This window comes from Mesoplodon densirostris, chromosome 13 (genome assembly GCF_025265405.1).
Source record: "Mesoplodon densirostris isolate mMesDen1 chromosome 13, mMesDen1 primary haplotype, whole genome shotgun sequence".
In the NCBI taxonomy this organism is placed as follows: Eukaryota; Metazoa; Chordata; class Mammalia; order Artiodactyla; family Ziphiidae; genus Mesoplodon; species Mesoplodon densirostris.
In genome coordinates, this window is record NC_082673.1 from 45790885 (window position 1) to 45803970 (window position 13086).

The following is a 13086-nucleotide window of genomic DNA, read 5'->3' on the forward strand; positions in this document are numbered from 1 at the left end:
GTGGAAGATGTGGTTCTTTTACACATATACGGATGTCTGTTCATCCTGGGATCCTTTTCCCATGTACCTTAGGACAGAATGTTGAGTAGTCTTCTCTTGGTATTCCGTAGGTCTTTGGTGATTATATATGTCACCTGTGTTTGATTATGTCTGTTAACCCCGATATCGTAATGAAACCAATCCTCACACCTTTCCATTGGTGAACCATAAGTTTGTTTAATGAATCTGTGATTGCCCTTCTCCGTGGAAATATCTGCCCTGGTATCCATTTTAGGTAATACCTATAAGTGATATGATACGATATGTGTCTTTCACTTTCTGACTTACTCTAAGTCACGTGATTACCTCTAGACTCATCTACGGGGCTGCAAATGGCATTGTGTCCTTTTTTCCCTTGGCTTCTGTTCTGCCTTAGCGAGGTCCATTTTCAACAATGTGATTCCCTGAGGGTTGTGGATTAGCTGCCCTGGGCAGCCTTACCCTGCGGGCCGGCCCTCCCCAGGTGTGCCTGGTTGAGGTCAATATAAACAGCGCTCCAGGCAGCAATAGCCCCTGAAGTTGTGCCTGACTCCATATTCTCTGCCCCGTCAGCAGTCTCGGGGCTGTGCTGGTGGGAGGGAGTGAGGGGCCAAGGCTTTGTTGGTGGCCCGGTGTGAGTGGGGCTCTGCTGGCCTTTCTGCAGGAGTTGCCAGGCTGCCACCTGTAAAGAAGAGGATGTGTCACCCATACCTTCCGATGGAATTTCTCTCCGGACAGAGGTGAGGAAGGATAAAAGCAGTGGGGGCCAGGACAGGAGGTGTATCTCAGGCAGGGCAATAGAAAGCTTCCAGAACAGCGCCCGGAGCCAGGACCATCCTGGCTGGCCTGCAGGCACCAAGTTGGCCTGCGTGCCTTCGCTGGTGTGGCTCCAGGGCCCTTCCTCTAGGCTTTCAAGCCCTTGTACATATTCAGGTGTTTTACCTGGGAAGGGTGGGAACAGTTCAGCAGCAGCTGGCCTGGGGCTCAGCTCACGTTTACTCACAGATGCCTCAGCACGGTCCCACAGCTTTGCAATGAGGACGCTCCTTGCATGGGGGTTGGGTGGCTGGCTGTATGGGAGGTGATTCCCCACCTCTGACCAATTTCAGAATTGTTTACCGCTGGAGCAAGTGTCCTGATAGGGTTTCCCTCTGTATAACTGGTGGGTTCAGGTTTTTTTTTTCTTTTATGGTTCAAGTTAGATTTGATTCCTCTTTTATGTATTTATAGATATAAGCATGGAAATAATTCATTCCTATAAATACATCTGTGTGAAGGGAAGAACTTTTTTCTGTTTTATTTTAAATTTTTCTTTTTAATTTTGAAATTTAATTTTATTTATTTTTTTATACAGCAGGTTATTATTAGTTATGTATTTTATGCATATACATGTATACAGGTCAATCCCAATCTCCCAACTCATCCCACCACCACCACCCCATGGCTTCCCTCACTTGGTGTCCATACGTTTGTTCTCTACCTCTGTGTCTCTATTTCTTCCCTGCAAACCAGTTCATCTGTACCATTTTTTAGTTTCCACATATATGCATTAATATACAATATTTGTTTTCCTCTTTCTGACTTACTTCATTCTGTATGACAGTCTCTAGATCCATCGATGTCTCTACAAATGACCCAGTTTCATTCCTTTTTATGGCTGAGTAATATTCCATTTTATATATGTACCACATCTTTATCCATTCATCTGTCTGTGGGCATTTAGGTTACTTGCATTACCTGGCTATTGTAAATAGTGCTGCAATGAACATTGTGGTGAATGTGCCTTTTTGATTTATGGTTTTCTCTGGGTATATGTCCAGAAGTGGGATTGCTGGATCAGATGGTAATTCTATTTCTAGTTTTTTTAAGGAAACTCCATACTGTTCTCCATAGTGACTGTATCAATTTACATCCCCACCAATAGTGGAAGAGGGCTCCTTTTGTCCACACCCTCCCCAGAATTTGTTGTTTGTAGATTTTCTGATGATGCCGATTCTAACAGGTGTGAGGTGATACCTCATTGTAGTTTTGATTTGCATTTCTCTAATAATTAGTGCTGTTGAGCAGCTTTTCATGTGCGTCTTGGCCATCTCTGTGTCTTCTTTGAAGAAACGTCTCTTTAGATCTTCTGCCCATTTTTGTATTGGGTTGTTTGTTTTTTTAATATTAAGCTGCATGAGCTGTTTATATATATATTGGAGATTAAACCTTTGTCCATTGATTCATTTGCAACGATTTTCGCCCATTCTGAGGGATGCCTTTTTCCATTCCCGTTTTTTTAACAAAAAAGGAAAGAAAGAAAAAGAAGCAGAACACTAATGTGCGTAAAATATGCCTTTTGAAATGGTCGTTTTGAAATATGGATGTCCTTTGGTCGGTATGGGACCCCAGGATTTGTTTTCAGGGCAGGTGTCATTTACAGGCCTGCAATGATTTTGAATATCAACTGACCATTAGTGCTGGGATTAAAGCTGCTGTTGCGTGAAACGGCCACAAGGTGGCAGCAGTTCTCCCTTACCAAATCTGGTTACTAGAGCAACAGAGCCTCAATGGAAGGCGTGTTCTAGATTGGAATTTAGAATGGAATGTGCCAGGAGAAAGCCCCTCAAGTTTGTCTCACTACTTCTTGTTCGTGTTTTTAATTTTTTTTTTATTTTCTATTATAGCAAGTTTGATTACAATGTTTGGCTTGTTGTAAGTGTGGAAGATGTGGTTCTTTTACACATATACAGATGTCTGTTCATCCTGGGATCCTTTTCCCATGTACCTTAGGACAGAATGTTGAGTAGTCTTCTCTTGGTATTCCGTAGGTCTTTGGTGATTATATATGTCACCTGTGTTTGATTATGTCTGTTAACCCCGATATCGTAATGAAACCAATCCTCACACCTATCCATTGGTGAACCATAAGTTTGTTTAATGAATCTGTGATTGCCCTTCTCCGTGGAAATATCTGCCCTGGTATCCATTTTAGGTAATACCTATAAGTGATATGATACGATATGTGTCTTTCACTTTCTGACTTACTCCAAGTCACGTGATTACCTCTAGACTCATCTACGGGGCTGCAAATGGCATTGTGTCCTTTTTTCCCTTGGCTTCTGTTCTGCCTTAGCGAGGTCCATTTTCAACAATGTGATTCCCTGAGGGTTGTGGATTAGCTGCCCTGGGCAGCCTTACCCTGCGGGCCGGCCCTCCCCAGGTGTGCCTGGTTGAGGTCAATATAAACAGCGCTCCAGGCAGCAATAGCCCCTGAAGTTGTGCCTGACTCCATATTCTCTGCCCCGTCAGCAGTCTCGGGGCTGTGCTGGTGGGAGGGAGTGAGGGGCCAAGGCTTTGTTGGTGGCCCGGTGTGAGTGGGGCTCTGCTGGCCTTTCTGCAGGAGTTGCCAGGCTGCCACCTGTAAAGAAGAGGATGTGTCACCCATACCTTCCGATGGAATTTCTCTCCGGACAGAGGTGAGGAAGGATAAAAGCAGTGGGGGCCAGGACAGGAGGGGTAACTCAGGCAGGGCAATAGAAAGCTTCCAGAACAGCGCCCGGGGCCAGGACCATCCTGGCTGGCCTGCAGGCACCAAGTTGGCCTGCGTGCCTTCGCTGGTGTGGCTCCACGGCCCTTCCTCTAGGCTTTCAAGCCGTTGTACATATTCAGGTGTTTTACCTGGGAAGGGTGGGAACAGTTCAGCAGCAGCTGGCCTGGGGCTCAGCTCACGTTTACTCACAGATGCCTCAGCACGGTCCCACAGCTTTGCAATGAGGACGCTCCATGCATTTGGGGTGGGTTGCTGGCTGTATGGGAGGTGATTCCCCACCTCTGACCAATTTCAGAATTGTTTACCGCTGGAGCAAGTGCCCTGATAGGGTTTCCCTCTGTATAACTGGTGGGTTCAGGTTTTTTTTTTTCTTTTATGGTTCAAGTTAGATTTGATTCCTCTTTTATGTATTTACAGATATAAGCATGGAAATAATTCATTCCTATAAATACATCTGTGTGAAGGGAATAAATATTTTCTATTTTATTTTAATTTTTTTTTAAAATTTTGAAATTTAATTTTATTTATTTCTTTATACAGCAGGTTATTATGAGTTATGTATTTTATGCATATACATGTATACATGTCAATCCCAATCTCCCAACTCATCCCACCACCACCACCCCATGGCTTCCCACACTTGGTGTCCATACGTTTGTTCTCTACCTCTGTGTCTCTATTTCTTCCCTGCAAACCAGTTCATCTGGACCATTTTTTAGGTTCCACATATATGCATTAATACACAATATTTGTTTTCCTCTTTCTGACTTACTTCATTCTGTATGACAGTCTCTAGATCCATCGATGTCTCTACAAATGACCCAGTTTCATTCCTTTTTATGGCTGAGTAATATTCCATTTTATATATATACCACATCTTTATCCATTCATCTGTGGGGATTTAGGTTGCTTGCATTCCCTGGCTATTGTAAATAGTGCTGCAATGAACATTGTGGTGAATGTGCCTTTTGATTTATGGTTTTCTCTGGGTATATGCCCAGAAGTGGGATTGCTGGATCAGATGGTAATTCTATTTCTAGGTTTTTTAAGGAAACTCCAAACTGTTCTCCATAGTGACTGTATCAATTTACATCCCCACCAATAGTGGAAGAGGGCTCCTTTTGTCCACACCCTCCCCAGAATTTGTTGTTTGTAGATTTTCTGATGATGCCGATTCTAACAGGTGTGAGGTGATACCTCATTGTAGTTTTGATTTGCATTTCTCTAATAATTAGTGCTGTTGAGCAGCTTTTCATGTGCGTCTTGGCCAACTCTGTGTCTTCTTTGAAGAAACGTCTCTTTAGATCTTCTGCCCATTTTTGTATTGGGTTGTTTGTTTTTTTAATATTAAGCTGCATGAGCTGTTTATATATATATTGGAGATTAAACCTTTGTCCATTGATTCATTTGCAATGATTTTCGCCCATTCTGAGGGATGCCTTTTTCCATTCCCGTTTTTTTAACAAAAAAGGAAAGAAAGAAAAAGAAGCAGAACACTAATGTGCGTAAAATATGCCTTTTGAAATGGTCGTTTTGAAATATGGACGTCCTTTGAATTTTTTGGTCGATATGTGACCCCAGGATTTGTTTTCAGGGCAGGTGTCATTTACAGGCCTGCAATGATTTTGAATATCAACTGACCATTAGCGCTGGGATTAAAGCTGCTGTTGCGTGAAACGGCCACAAGGTGGCAGAAGTTCTCCCTTACCAAATCTGGTTACTAGAGCAACAGAGCCTCAATGGAAGTCGTGTTCTAGACTGGAATTTAGAATGGAATGTGCCAGGAGAAAGCCCCTCAAGTTTGTCTCACTACTTCTTGTTCGTGTTTTTATTTTTTTTTTATTTTCTATTATAGCAAGTTTGATTACAATGTTTGGCTTGTTGTAAGTGTGGAAGATGTGGTTCTTTTACACATATACAGATGTCTGTTCATCCTGGGATCCTTTTCCCATGTACCTTAGGACAGAATGTTGAGTAGTCTTCTCTTGGTATTCCGTAGGTCTTTGGTGATTATATATGTCACCTGTGTTTGATTATGTCTGTTAACCCCGATATCATAATGAAACCAATCCTCACACCTTTCCATTGGTGAACCATAAGTTTGTTTAATGAATCTGTGATTGCCCTTCTCCGTGGAAATATCTGCCCTGGTATCCATTTTTAGGTAATACCTATAAGTGATATGATACGATATGTGTCTTTCACTTTCTGACTTACTCCAAGTCACGTGATTACCTCTAGACTCATCTACGGGGCTGCAAATGGCATTGTGTCCTTTTTTCCCTTGGCTTCTGTTCTGCCTTAGCGAGGTCCATTTTCAACAATGTGATTCCCTGAGGGTTGTGGATTAGCTGACCTGGGCAGCCTTACCCTGCCGACCGGCCCTCCCCAGGTGTGCCTGGTTGAGGTCAATATAAACAGCGCTCCAGGCAGCAATAGCCCCTGAAGTTGTGCCTGACTCCATATTCTCTGCCCCGTCAGCAGTCTCGGGGCTGTGCTGGTGGGAGGGAGTGAGGGGCCAAGGCTTTGTTGGTGGCCCGGTGTGAGTGGGGCTCTGCTGGCCTTTCTGCAGGAGTTGACAGGCTGCCACCTGTAAAGAAGAGGATGTGTCACCCATACCTTCCGATGGAATTTCTCTCCGGACAGAGGTGAGGAAGGATAAAAGCAGTGGGGGCCAGGACAGGAGGGGTATCTCAGGCAGGGCAATAGAAAGCTTCCAGAACAGCACCCGGATCCAGGACCATCCTGGCTGGCCTGCAGGCACCAAGTTGGCCTGAGTGCTGTCGCTGGTGTGGCTCCACGGCCCTTCCTCTAGGCTTTCAAGCCCTTGTACATATTCAGGTGTTTTACCTGGGAAGGGTGGGAACAGTTCAGCAGCAGCTGGCCTGGGGCTCAGCTCACGTTTACTCACAGATGCCTCAGCACGGTCCCCCAGCTTTGCAATGAGGACGCTCCTTGCATTGGGGGTGGGTTGCTGGCTGTATGGGAGGTGATTCCCCACCTCTGACCAATTTCAGAATTGTTTACCGCTGGAGCAAGTGCCCTGATAGGGTTTCCCTCTGTATAACTGGTGGCTTCAGGTTTTTTTTTTTCTTTTATGGTTCAAGTTAGATTTGATTCCTCTTTTATGTATTTACAGATATAAGCATGGAAATAATTCATTCCTATAAATACATCTGTGTGAAGGGAATAAATTTTTTCTATTTTATTTTAAATTTTTTTTTTTAAATTTTGAAATTTAATTTTATTTATTTTTTCGTACAGCAGGTTATTATGAGTTATGTATTTTATGCATATACATGTATACAGGTCAATCCCAATCTCCCAACTCATCCCACCACCACCACCCCATGGCTTCCCACACTTGGTGTCCATACGTTTGTTCTCTACCTCTGTGTCTCTATTTCTTCCCTGCAAACCAGTTCATCTGTACCATTTTTTAGGTTCCACATATATGCATTAATATACAATATTTGTTTTCCTCTTTCTGACTTACTTCATTCTGTATGACAGTCTCTAGATCCATCGATGTCTCTACAAATGACCCAGTTTCATTCCTTTTTATGGCTGAGTAATATTCCATTTTATATATGTACCACATCTTTATCCATTCATCTGTCTGTGGGGATTTAGGTTGCTTGCATTCCCTGGCTATTGTAAATAGTGCTGCAATGAACATTGTGGTGAATGTGCCTTTTGATTTATGGTTTTCTCTGGGTATATGCCCAGAAGTGGGATTGCTGGATCAGATGGTAATTCTATTTCTAGGTTTTTTAAGGAAACTCCAAACTGTTCTCCATAGTGACTGTATCAATTTACATCCCCACCAATAGTGGAAGAGGGCTCCTTTTGTCCACACCCTCCCCAGAATTTGTTGTTTGTAGATTTTCTGATGATGCCGATTCTAACAGGTGTGAGGTGATAACTCATTGTAGTTTTGATTTGCATTTCTCTAATAATTAGTGCTGTTGAGCAGCTTTTCATGTGCGTCTTGGCCATCTCTGTGTCTTCTTTGAAGAAACGTCTCTTTAGATCTTCTGCCCATTTTTGTATTGGGTTGTTTGTTTTTTTAATATTAAGCTGCATGAGCTGTTTATATATATATTGGAGATTAAACCTTTGTCCATTGATTCATTTGCAACGATTTTCGCCCATTCTGAGGGATGCCTTTTTCCATTCCCGTTTTTTTAACAAAAAAGGAAAGAAAGAAAAAGAAGCAGAACACTAATGTGCGTAAAATATGCCTTTTGAAATGGTCGTTTTGAAATATGGACGTCCTTTGAATTTTTTGGTCGATATGTGACCCCAGGATTTGTTTTCAGGGCAGGTGTCATTTACAGGCCTGCAATGATTTTGAATATCAACTGACCATTAGCGCTGGGATTAAAGCTGCTGTTGCGTGAAACGGCCACAAGGTGGCAGAAGTTCTCCCTTACCAAATCTGGTTACTAGAGCAACAGAGCCTAAATGGAAGTCGTGTTCTAGACTGGAATTTAGAATGGAATGTGCCAGGAGAAAGCCCCTCAAGTTTGTCTCACTACTTCTTGTTCGTGTTTTTAATTTTTTTTTTTATTTTCTATTATAGCAAGTTTGATTACAATGTTTGGCTTGTTGTAAGTGTGGAAGATGTGGTTCTTTTACACATATACAGATGTCTGTTCATCCTGGGATCCTTTTCCCATGTACCTTAGGACAGAATGTTGAGTAGTCTTCTCTTGGTATTCCGTAGGTCTTTGGTGATTATATATGTCACCTGTGTTTGATTATGTCTGTTAACCCCGATATCATAATGAAACCAATCCTCACACCTTTCCATTGGTGAACCATAAGTTTGTTTAATGAATCTGTGATTGCCCTTCTCCGTGGAAATATCTGCCCTGGTATCCATTTTTAGGTAATACCTATAAGTGATATGATACGATATGTGTCTTTCACTTTCTGACTTACTCCAAGTCACGTGATTACCTCTAGACTCATCTACGGGGCTGCAAATGGCATTGTGTCCTTTTTTCCCTTGGCTTCTGTTCTGCCTTAGCGAGGTCCATTTTCAACAATGTGATTCCCTGAGGGTTGTGGATTAGCTGACCTGGGCAGCCTTACCCTGCCGGCCGGCCCTCCCCAGGTGTGCCTGGTTGAGGTCAATATAAACAGCGCTCCAGGCAGCAATAGCCCCTGAAGTTGTGCCTGACTCCATATTCTCTGCCCCGTCAGCAGTCTCGGGGCTGTGCTGGTGGGAGGGAGTGAGGGGCCAAGGCTTTGTTGGTGGCCCGGTGTGAGTGGGGCTCTGCTGGCCTTTCTGCAGGAGTTGCCAGGCTGCCACCTGTAAAGAAGAGGATGTGTCACCCATACCTTCCGATGGAATTTCTCTCCGGACAGAGGTGAGGAAGGATAAAAGCAGTGGGGGCCAGGACAGGAGGGGTAACTCAGGCAGGGCAATAGAAACCTTCCAGAACAGCGCCCGGGTCCAGGACCATCCTGGCTGGCCTGCAGGCACCAATTTGGCCTGAGTGCTGTCGCTGGTGTGGCTCCACGGCCCTTCCTCTAGGCTTTCAAGCCGTTGTACATATTCAGGTGTTTTACCTGGGAAGGGTGGGAACAGTTCAGCAGCAGCTGGCCTGGGGCTCAGCTCACGTTTACTCACAGATGCCTCAGCACGGTCCCCCAGCTTTGCAATGAGGACACTCCTTGCATTTGGGGTGGGTTGCTGGCTGTATGGGAGGTGATTCCCCACCTCTGACCAATTTCAGAATTGTTTACCGCTGGAGCAAGTGCCCTGATAGGGTTTCCCTCTGTATAACTGGTGGGTTCAGGTTTTTTTTTTCTTTTATGGTTCAAGTTAGATTTGATTCCTCTTTTATGTATTTACAGATATAAGCATGGAAATAATTCATTCCTATAAATACATCTGTGTGAAGGGAATAAATTTTTTCTATTTTATTTTAATTTTTTTTTTAATTTTGAAATTTAATTTTATTTATTTCTTTATACAGCAGGTTATTATGAGTTATGTATTTTATGCATATACATGTATACAGGTCAATCCCAATCTCCCAACTCATCCCACCACCACCACCACATGGCTTCCCACACTTGGTGTCCATACGTTTGTTCTCTACCTCTGTGTCTCTATTTCTTCCCTGCAACCCAGTTCATCTGTACCATTTTTTAGGTTCCACATATATGCATTAATATACAATATTTGTTTTCCTCTTTCTGACTTACTTCATTCTGTATGACAGTCTCTAGATCCATCGATGTCTCTACAAATGACCCAGTTTCATTCCTTTTTATGGCTGAGTAATATTCCATTTTATATATATACCACATCTTTATCCATTCATCTGTCTGTGGGGATTTAGGTTGCTTGCATTCCCTGGCTATTGTAAATAGTGCTGCAATGAACATTGTGGTGAATGTGCCTTTTGATTTATGGTTTTCTCTGGGTATATGCCCAGAAGTGGGATTGCTGGATCAGATGGTAATTCTATTTCTAGGTTTTTTAAGGAAACTCCAAACTGTTCTCCATAGTGACTGTATCAATTTACATCCCCACCAATAGTGGAAGAGGGCTCCTTTTGTCCACACCCTCCCCAGAATTTGTTGTTTGTAGATTTTCTGATGATGCCGATTCTAACAGGTGTGAGGTGATACCTCATTGTAATTTTGATTTGCATTTCTCTAATAATTAGTGCTGTTGAGCAGCTTTTCATGTGCGTCTTGGCCATCTCTGTGTCTTCTTTGAAGAAACGTCTCTTTAGATCTTCTGCCCATTTTTGTATTGGGTTGTTTGTTTTTTTAATATTAAGCTGCATGAGCTGTTTATATATATATTGGAGATTAAACCTTTGTCCATTGATTCATTTGCAACGATTTTCGCCCATTCTGAGGGATGCCTTTTTCCATTCCCGTTTTTTTAACAAAAAAGGAAAGAAAGAAAAAGAAGCAGAACACTAATGTGCGTAAAATATGCCTTTTGAAATGGTCGTTTTGAAATATGGACGTCCTTTGAATTTTTTGGTCGATATGTGACCCCAGGATTTGTTTTCAGGGCAGGTGTCATTTACAGGCCTGCAATGATTTTGAATATCAACTGACCATTAGCGCTGGGATTAAAGCTGCTGTTGCGTGAAACGGCCACAAGTTGGCAGAAGTTCTCCCTTACCAAATCTGGTTACTAGAGCAACAGAGCCTCAATGGAAGTCGTGTTCTAGACTGGAATTTAGAATGGAATGTGCCAGGAGAAAGCCCCTCAAGTTTGTCTCACTACTTCTTGTTCGTGTTTTTAATTTTTTTTTTTTATTTTCTATTATAGCAAGTTTGATTACAATGTTTGGCTTGTTGTAAGTGTGGAAGATGTGGTTCTTTTACACATATACAGATGTCTGTTCATCCTGGGATCCTTTTCCCATGTACCTTAGGACAGAATGTTGAGTAGTCTTCTCTTGGTATTCCGTAGGTCTTTGGTGATTATATATGTCACCTGTGTTTGATTATGTCTGTTAACCCCGATATCATAATGAAACCAATCCTCACACCTTTCCATTGGTGAACCATAAGTTTGTTTAATGAATCTGTGATTGCCCTTCTCCGTGGAAATATCTGCCCTGGTATCCATTTTTAGGTAATACCTATAAGTGATATGATACGATATGTGTCTTTCACTTTCTGACTTACTCCAAGTCACGTGATTACCTCTAGACTCATCTACGGGGCTGCAAATGGCATTGTGTCCTTTTTTCCCTTGGCTTCTGTTCTGCCTTAGCGAGGTCCATTTTCAACAATGTGATTCCCTGAGGGTTGTGGATTAGCTGACCTGGGCAGCCTTACCCTGCCGGCCGGCCCTCCCCAGGTGTGCCTGGTTGAGGTCAATATAAACAGCGCTCCAGGCAGCAATAGCCCCTGAAGTTGTGCCTGACTCCATATTCTCTGCCCCGTCAGCAGTCTCGGGGCTGTGCTGGTGGGAGGGAGTGAGGGGCCAAGGCTTTGTTGGTGGCCCGGTGTGAGTGGGGCTCTGCTGGCCTTTCTGCAGGAGTTGCCAGGCTGCCACCTGTAAAGAAGAGGATGTGTCACCCATACCTTCCGATGGAATTTCTCTCCGGACAGAGGTGAGGAAGGATAAAAGCAGTGGGGGCCAGGACAGGAGGGGTATCTCAGGCAGGGCAATAGAAAGCTTCCAGAACAGCGCCCGGGGCCAGGACCATCCTGGCTGGCCTGCAGGCACCAAGTTGGCCTGAGTGCTGTCGCTGGTGCGGCTCCACGGCCCTTCCTCTAGGCTTTCAAGCCCTTGTACATATTCAGGTGTTTTACCTGGGAAGGGTGGGAACAGTTCAGCAGCAGCTGGCCTGGGGCTCAGCTCACGTTTACTCACAGATGCCTCAGCACGGTCCCCCAGCTTTGCAATGAGGACGCTCCTTGCATTTGGGGTGGGTTGCTGGCTGTATGGGAGGTGATTCCCCACCTCTGACCAATTTCAGAATTGTTTACCGCTGGAGCAAGTGCCCTGATAGGGTTTCCCTCTGTATAACTGGTGGGTTCAGGTTTTTTTTTTCTTTTATGGTTCAAGTTAGATTTGATTCCTCTTTTATGTATTTACAGATATAAGCATGGAAATAATTCATTCCTATAAATACATCTGTGTGAAGGGAATAAATTTTTTCTATTTTATTTTAATTTTTTTTTTAAATTTTGAAATTTAATTTTATTTATTTTTTTATACAGCAGGTTATTATGAGTTATGTATTTTATGCATATACATGTATACAGGTCAATCCCAATCTCCCAACTCATCCCACCACCACCACCCCATGGCTTCCCACACTTGGTGTCCATACGTTTGTTCTCTACCTCTGTGTCTCTCTTTCTTCCCTGCAAACCAGTTCATCTGGACCATTTTTTACGTTCCACATATATGCATTAATACACAATATTTGTTTTCCTCTTTCTGACTTACTTCATTCTGTATGACAGTCTCTAGATCCATCGATGTCTCTACAAATGACCCAGTTTCATTCCTTTTTATGGCTGAGTAATATTCCATTTTATATATATACCACATCTTTATCCATTCATCTGTGGGGATTTAGGTTGCTTGCATTCCCTGGCTATTGTAAATAGTGCTGCAATGAACATTGTGGTGAATGTGCCATTTGATTTATGGTTTTCTCTGGGTATATGCCCAGAAGTGGGATTGCTGGATCAGATGGTAATTCTATTTCTAGGTTTTTTAAGGAAACTCCAAACTGTTCTCCATAGTGACTGTATCAATTTACATCCCCACCAATAGTGGAAGAGGGCTCCTTTTGTCCACACCCTCCCCAGAATTTGTTGTTTGTAGATTTTCTGATGATGCCGATTCTAACAGGTGTGAGGTGATACCTCATTGTAGTTTTGATTTGCATTTCTCTAATAATTAGTGCTGTTGAGCAGCTTTTCATGTGCGTCTTGGCCATCTCTGTGTCTTCTTTGAAGAAACGTCTCTTTAGATCTTCTGCCCATTTTTGTATTGGGTTGTTTGTTTTTTTAATATTAAGCTGCAT